Below are 8,817 nucleotides of genomic sequence, written 5' to 3' on the forward strand. Positions count from 1 at the left end.
CAGCAGCCTCATCTGTGGGTCTTAGCCTACAACAGAGGCATCACAGCAAGAACAAAAGTTTTAGAGGAGCACAGGATCAAGCTCCTTAACCACCCAAGAAGGCAGCTACATGGAGGGCAAAGTAGTCCCATTCGCTGCTTATTGGATCAAAAAGACATGACTTCAACACTAGTTCAGTACTGAGTTCCGATCCCTTGAGAGATTGATGCTTTTGGAAAGTTATTAATGGTTAACATTTGTGAACTTCACTTTCACTCTATGTAAAAAGAAGACAGGATCTACAGTTCACGTACTGGTGAGAATTAAATAAAATGAAGGATGTAATTCACTTGTCATGTGATATCAATGATTCTTATGTGTTCCTCAAGGTCTAATTTTAATATTGAAATCACTAGTGTATTTTTAAATGTGGCATGATGAATAGGCAGTGTTATTCACATCTGCAAGTTATATATTTTACAGTATTACCAATTTATATTTAAATAAAGACAACAGTAGTATAACAATATTCCCTTTGAATATGCCTTTTACAATATGCAACAAATTCTATGGTTCAGATTATAAACATCATCACTGTTGAAGACTTTACTAATGCTTGGTATTTTGCTGGTCACTGAAATCCAGTGTTTCTCCTGCTCTACACAATAATCCTGAGTGTTAGATTTCCCTCACTCCTTCTGCTACACAAAGAGACTTTGAGACATAGAGAAGTTCCAGAGAGGTTAGGTCACACAGCTGGGACCTTAGCGACTTCTGTCCAAAAGCCCTTACTACTTCCAAATGCTATGAAAATAGAAACAAATCTCTTGGTGATGTCCTCTCAACCTTAAGTGAAAGTTTAGCTTTATCGATCTTAATTGTTCATCATTCAGTTAACATCATTGATGAATTACTGACCGACAGTATGACAGGTCTTAGTTTAGTATAATCATTTCACAGAACAGATTGGAGACCAGGGATGTTGGGGAACTGCTCAACAACACGGCACAAATTGTCAATCCAGGATCTGCTCTGCCCTTTTAAGTCTCCAGGCTGGCAGGTCAGAGAGCTGGGGAATGACAGCAGCTCACAGAATTAGCATCCTTAGGAAAGTGACCTGGGGACGCGGCACTCACACACTCACTTTCGCATCAAAGCTCATTCCTTCAGTCTGCTCAGTAAATCACTTCTCTCGTGACGATGCTTGGCCCTAGCATCTCAATACTAAGCTAAAGTTCTGTTGTTATTCAGTCACTCAGTCATGTCTGACTCTTTTGTGACCCCATGGACTGTAGCCCATCAGGCTCCTCTGTCCATGAGATTTCCCAGACAAGAATACTGAAGAAAAAAAAAAAAAAAAGGAATACTGCGGTGGGTTGCCATTTCCTTCTCCAGGGGATCTTCCCAATCCAGGGATTGAGTCCATGTCTCCTGCATCGGCAGGCAGATTCTTTACAACTGAGCTACCAGGGGAGCCCAGAGGTCTGTAGCACAGAGTAAATGTTTCTGTCCTACCTAGATAGCATATTCAAAAGCAGAGACATTACTTTGCCAATGAAGGTTCGTCTAGTCAAGGCTATGGTTTTTCCTGTGGTCATGTATGGATGTGAGAGTTGGACTGTGAAGAAGGCTGAGCACTGAAGAATTGATGCTTTTGAACTGTGGTGTTGGAGAAGACTCTTGAGAGTCCCTTGGACTGCAAAGAGATCCAACCAGTCCATTCTAAAGGAGATCAGCCCTGGGTGTTCTTTGGAAGGAATGATGCTAAAGCTGAAACTCCAGTACTTTGGCCACCTCATGCGAAGAGTTGACTCATTGGAAAAGACTCTGATGCTGGGAGGGATTGGGGGCAGGAGGAGAAGGGGACGACAGAGGATGAGATGGCTGGATGGCATGACTGACTCGATGGACGTGAGTCTGAGTGAACTCCGGGTGTTGGTGATGGACAGGGAGGCCTGGCGTGCTGAGATTCATGGGGTCGCAAAGAGTCGGACACGACTGAGCAACTGAACTGAACTGAGGGGCTAAGTTCTCTTTAGTGATGCTCACGCAACCAAACTGTTTGCTCACCCCAGAGTGACACCGCTCCCAGGGCAGCCTAAAGGTACCCCTGCTTCTGTTCCAGTTATAGTAGCTAGTCCTCAAAGCTACCATGGCCCCTGACCCAGGAACACAGGAGTCACCTCACTGGGGCGGGGGCGTTCCCTCCTCTTACAGTCATTCTTTTTCAAGAAATCAAGAACTTTCTCTGCACTGAGGAAAAAGGAGAGGAAAAGGAAACCTGTCACAGCCTGCTGCTCCAGTGTGGGGGGAGTGTGCCTCCCATGCTCTCTGTGTCCCTGGCTGGCAAAACCCAATTTCTGTAGCCCATAATTTTTTATACCACGACAAGGCTACATGGCAGCCTTGACCACTGAAACCCCAGAAAGGAGCACATGGAATAAAACAATCGCAAGTTGCTGCCCCAATTCCAAGTGAAAGCTTGATTCTAGGACTGCTTAGGATTCTGATGAAAGTTCGGCCTCCGCTTCCCTTAGTTGGTAATTGCCCAGCCTAACATGAAACACTGCCATCCACCTCCTACACCAGCTAATGAGAACAGGCAGCTTCTTTTGAGTCCAGCTCTAGGAGCCGCTGAGACAAGTCTTCTGCTGAAGTACACTGTAGTCCTGGGCACCTCTGCTCCAAGACACCCTCTATTGCCTTACACTGCTCCATGATATCCTCACCTTCCCATGTGAAGAAGCATCCTTGTTCCACTGTCAACAACGAGAAGCTCCAGATGTGCAGGTCTGGGGCTCCTGTGATAGATTTCCCATAAGATTGTATTTGGGATTGTACCAAGCAAGATGGACCCAGTTGGTGAGCAGAGTGCAGGCTCTCAGACCTCATTAGCAGCCAAAGGGACAGGTTCAGAAAGTAAAGGCGGGCTGGTGCCTTGGGGACAGCTAATGGGTCACTGTGGAGAATAAGAGTTACTGGCACAGTGCTTATGTTTATCCTTCCATTGTTTGTTGTTACAATGGCTCCCAAATTGCCATGGTGTTCTCTGCCGAGATTTTCAAAGAAATTAAATGACTTAATTTCCCATGGGTTTTTAAAAGCCCAATTTGAATGTTGCTACTTATTCCAGGTAAAAGTCCAGACTACAACTTTCTACATTTTATGTGTACCCTGAAGCCAGATCACAGAGGTTAAAAGAATATATTTCGTCATGAAAAATAGCTGGCTTACTGGCTTTCATCGGGCTTTGGGGAAGATCGTTTCTGAGGAAGGAAATGTGGGGAATCCACTTTCTTCTCTCAGCTATTCGTCAAGCCTCCACCAACGTTTGAATTTTATTGGCTTTATTTGTCTGAAGAATATTTTTGTTGCCCTCCCCAACCCCTTTGAAAAAAAGGGAAGTACGTACTTCTTCTTTAGAGAAAACAAGGAAACTGTGGGTGTTTTCTGTGATATCTCTAAACTGGCCTGCCTCTCTCTTTTTAAAAGAATATATAAAGTGGATCCCTAGATTACTTCTTTTTTTTTTAATTTTATTTTATTTTTAATCTTTACAATATTGTATTGGTTTTGCCAAATATTGAAATGAATCCGCCACAGGTATGCATGTGTTCCCCATCCTGAACCCTCCTCCCTCCTCCCTCCCCATACCATCCCTCTGGGTCGTCCCAGTGCACTAGCCCCAAGCATCCAGTATCGTGCATCGAACCTGGACTGGCGACTCGTTTCATACATGATATTATACATGTTTCAATGTCATTCTCCCAAATCTTCCCACCCTCTCCCTCTCCCACAGAGTCCATAAGACTGTTCTATACATCAGTGTCTCTTTTGCTGTGTCGTACACAGGGCTATTGTTAGCATCTTTCTAAATTCCATATATATGCATTAGTATACTGTATTGGTGTTTTTCTTTCTGGCTTACTTCACTCTGTGTAATAGGCTCCAGTTTCATCCACCTCATTAGAACTGATTCAAATGTATTCTTTTTAATGGCTAAGTAATACTCCATTGTGTATATGTACCACAGCTCTCTTATCCATTCATCTGCTGATGGGCATCTAGGTTGCCTCCATGTCCTGGCTATTGTAAACAGTGCTGCGATGAACATTGGGGTACACGTGTCTCTTTCCCTTCTGGTTTCTTCAGTGTGTATGCCCAGCAGTGGGATTGCTGGATCATAAGGCAGTTTTATTTCCAGTTATTTAAGGAATCTCCACACTGTTCTCCATAGTGGCTGTACTAGTTTGCCTTCCCACCAACAGTGTAAGAGGGTTCCCTTTTCTCCACACCCTCTCCAGCATTTATTGCTTATAGACTTTTCGATTGCAGCCATTCTGACTGGCGTGAAATTGTACCTCATAGTGGTTTTGATTTGCATTTCTCTGATAATGAGTGATGTTGAGCATCTTTTCATGTGTTTGTTAAAATGCAGAACAGGAAGGAAGAGATGTGAGCCCCATGGTGGAAAAACTATTGCCATAGCAACCACTGGCTTGGAAGGTTGTTTCTCTTCCTCGGCACCCTAGCTGGGTTGCTGTGGCAAGACTGGCCCATTTTTTTGTGGCCTCTGGCTTCCTGTTGAAAGCCAAGGAAGGGAACTAAACTCCCAAGGTGTATCTGGAGGAAACCCTGAGGTATACAGTGTCTGTCTGCAGATCTGTTCTGCCTATGTCTTCCCTTGCCTGTCTTGATCTTACAAGGACAAGGCAAACGTTATAGAAACTTTCATGAGTATTCATGTGGGTCCCATGTTCCTACAAATAGTCAAAATCATTTTCGAAACATCCCTCCATCCACACACTTTGCTCTTAATCAAGGCTAAACCAAACCTGGATTTCATTTTCACACTTTCAGTTAGAAGGTAGGGAAAATAAAGAATAATAGATGAGTAACAGAACCTGGAACAAATTGAGACTAGTCATAGTAATGCCCTAAGAGTCGGACACAACTGAGCGACTTCACTTTCACTTTTCACTTTCATGCATTGGAGAAGGAAATGGCAACCCACTCCAGTGTTCTTGCCTGGAGAATCCCAGGGACGGGGAGCCTGGTGGACTGCCATCTATGGGGTCGCACAGAGTCAGACATGACTGGAGTGACTTAGCAGCAGCAGCAGCAGCAGCAGCAGCAAGGTTTATTTGGGCTTCCCTGGTGGCTCCCACTGGTAAAGAATCTGCCTGCAATGCAGGAGACCTGGGTTCAATGCCTGGGTGGGGAAGATCCCTTGGAGAAGGACATGGAAACCCACTCCAATAGCCTTGCCTGGAGAATCCCATGGACAGAGGAGCCTGGTGGGCTACAGACCACGGGGTCACAAAGAGTCGAACACGACAGAGCGGCTAAGCATGCAAGGCTTATTTGCAAGTGCTTGTTTTAATTTTGTTTGGCACCAGCGTCACGGTTCAGGAGCGCCTATCTCATCTGAGCAAGTCCCAGTGATACATGATGGTGTGAAGATGGGAAGAGGTCTAGCATGTGGCTGGGCTGAAAAAAGCTTACAACGGTAATACTCATAGAAATGGGCAAACTAACCATATGCAGGAGATGAGGGTTCAGTCCCTGCGTTGGGAAGATCCCCTGGAGAAGGAAATGGCAGTCCACTCCAGTAATCTTGCCTGTAGAATCACATGGACAGAGAGGAGCCTGGTGGGCTATAGTCCGTGGGATAGTGATCAGCGACTAAACAATAACAACAAAATTAGCTATACTATGCCTAGCTTAAGGGATAGAGCCTGGCACCAAGAAATGTTTCAAAATTTTCTTGATCTATGTTTCTCTTTTCTGGATAGCTCTCCAACAGTCAGTAATTTTTTTTTGCTTTTGATGATACCTTGAGTCTCATGTATCTTTGAAGTTTTTCTGAATTCCTTGTTGTTTGAGGATTTAATTAGCCAGGTAGGGTAAAGAAAGGGGTAATTCTTAAACCTGTGTTTGTGATCATCTAAACGTGGAAGGGTGAGGCACACGCTGCTGTGTGGACTTTCCTTTACAGAGTATTGTTTTGTTTCCCAATCTGTCTGTGAGCCAGTCTTGAACAAATTAAGCTGCCCCAATATTTGGGATCTAGATAATAAGAATATTTGGGGTTAAAATGTATATGATTAATGTAATCTATTCACAGAAAGGCTTTGATTTCGGGGTTTATCCCGAGTAAGAAGTCTGCATGGGCCTCCTAGGTAGCTCAGTGGTAAAGCATCTGCCTGCTAAGCAGGAGGTGCAGGTTCAACCCCTGGGTCAGGAAGATGCCTGGAGAAGGTGAGGGCAACCCACGCTGGTATTCTTGCCTGGAGAATCCCATGGACAGAGGAGCCTGGTGGGCTACAGTGCAAAGTCAGATGCCACTTAGCACTGAACAACAAACAAGAAGGCTACGTAAGGACTGTAGAAAGATAAATCCTACCGACTACGATACTGTGGGAGAGGGACTGGGGGATGATGTGATGAACAGGAAAGGGCGGTTGGGATGGGAGAAAGCACTGTCAGCAGCTGAAGCCCGGGGTGAGGGTGGACTTGGTATAAGACTGATAATACTTTGAGAACCAAACTGTCCCTTCATGGAATTTCCATTAAAATAAGCCAATAATCCAATCCCAAGGGGGACCCAGAACACATCAGTTCTGATCCAGTCCAGTTCAGTTCAGTTCAGTCACTCAGTTGAGTCCGACTTTTTGCAACCCGTGGACTGCAGCATGCCAGGCTTCCCTGTCCATCACCAACTCCTGGAGATTACTCAAACTCATGTCCATCGGGTCAGTGATGCCATCCAACCATTTCATCGTCTGTTGTCCCCTTCTCCTCCTGCCTTCAATCTTTCCCAGCATCAGGGTCTTTTCAAATGAGTCAGTTCTTTGTATCAGGTGGCCAAAGTATTGAAGTTTCAGCTTCAACACAAGTCCTTCCAGTGAATATTCTGGACTGATTTCCTTTAGGATGGACTGGTTGGATCTCCTTGCAGTCCAAGGGACTCTCAAACACAATTCTTTTAAAATGGGGGCAAGGTTCACATTTGTAAGTTCACGTGTCTCCTAAGATCCTCACAGTTTATCACACGATATACAGTTTTACCATTTTGGGAGGGGAACCTACTAGAAGGAAAAGATGAAAGATGTGCAATGGAGAGAGAAAATGAAGTTATATAATCCCCTTTTAGAAAATGTGGTCCTTGTGACTGGGCTTGAGACATCACCTCAGCATTAACACTATATAGGTGTGTGTCATAAAGTCAGTTTCTAAAATTTTGTGAACCAGATAGATCTCTTTCCATATGTGGAACTCTGTGGATCTCAGGGTCCAGAGTTGTTTATAAAGATGTTGGGGAGATATTCCTCAGAACAATAACATAATCAAATTCTGTCTTATTTAGTCATTGCTTAAAGGCAAAGTTTCTGAAAAGAACTCTCAGGAACTAGAGGAGATGTACTAGGATTCTTCAACATCCCAATATGATTGGACTGCTCCACTTTGGGTGGAGGTAGCTATTTGCCTCTTCTCCATTACTCGGGAGGTGAGGCCAGCCCCAAAGCAGTGACAGAAAGGGGCCAGTGCTGGCGCAGCGGGGGAGCCTGTGCTCAGGATGACAGAAAGACACACTTCCAGGGCAAGCACGTGCTATGCCGTCAGAAGCTGGGCTTCTCCTGGCAGTGCCTCTCCTTTACACGTCATGTCTGAGAAGGAGAAAGACACATACAGGCAAATGTAAAGGAGCTGGCTGGGCACAGCTCTGCCTTCTCCATATATCTGTTTTAGTCTGACTCTGTTTTGAAAAAAAGGGAAATCTAATCAATCTTGGTCAATTGAAGGGGTTTTATTTCATGAATGGCATCTCATTCATAGAAATAAAAAAAAGATGTCACGATAGTGTTGGTCCTCATGGACACTAAAGGTGGAGAAAAGTCCTAAGTTTAAGGCAATTCTAGGAATTTCAGCATCTGTGGTTTTGAATCATCTTCCAATGCTCTCTCCAAAGCACTCTAGCCACATTCTTTGTCTGCCTCTTTATGGCCTTCTACCAATGGTATTTCTACACTCTTTAAAAAAAAATTTTTTTTTACTTTACAATATTGTATTGGTTTTGCCATACATCAACATGAATCCACCATGGGTGTACACGTGTTCCCCATCCTGAACCCCCCTCCCACCTCCCTCCCCATACCATCCCTCTGGGTCATGCACCAGCCCCAAGCTTCCTGTATCCTGCATTGAACCTGGACTGGCGATTCATTTCTTATATGATATTATACATGTTTTAATGCCATTCTTGCAAATCATCCCCGCCCCCACAGAGTCCAAAGGACTGTTCTATACATCTGTGTCTCCTTTGTTGTCTCACATACAGAATTGTCATTACCATCTTTCTAAATTCCATATATATGCATTAGTATACTGTATTGGTGTTTTTCTTTCTGGCTTACTTCACTCTGTATAATAGGCTCCAGTTTCATCCACCTCGTTAGAACTGATTCAAATGTATTCTTTTTAATGGTTGAGTAATCCTCCATTGTGTATATGTACCACAGCTTTCTTATCCATTCATCTGCTGATGGACGTCTAGGTTGCTTCCAGGTCCTGGCCTTTATAAACAGTGCTGTGAATGCGTCTAGGTTTCTTCCAGGTCCTGGCCTTTATAAACAGTGCTGTGAATGCGTCTAGGTTTCTTCCAGGTCCTGGCCTTTATAAACAGTGCTGTGAATGCATCTAGGTTTCTTCCAGGTCCTGGCCTTTATAAACAGTGCTGTGAATGCATCTAGGTTTCTTCCAGGTCCTGGCCTTTGTAAACAGTGCTGTGAATGCATCTAGGTTGCTTCCAGGTCCTGGCCTTTGTAAACAGTGCTG

General features: G+C 44.3%; 1 non-coding gene across 1 annotated transcript; it reads left to right on the top strand.

The window, feature by feature from the left end:
* Positions 1-6,155: 6,155 nt before the first annotated feature.
* Positions 6,156-6,226, top strand: TRNAS-GCU (transfer RNA serine (anticodon GCU)). Its single transcript has one exon. It is a non-coding gene; the product is annotated as a tRNA-Ser (tRNA).
* Positions 6,227-8,817: the final 2,591 nt, after the last annotated feature.

The sequence above is a fragment of the Bos javanicus genome, chromosome 28 (assembly GCF_032452875.1).
Source record: "Bos javanicus breed banteng chromosome 28, ARS-OSU_banteng_1.0, whole genome shotgun sequence".
NCBI lineage: Eukaryota > Metazoa > Chordata > Mammalia > Artiodactyla > Bovidae > Bos > Bos javanicus.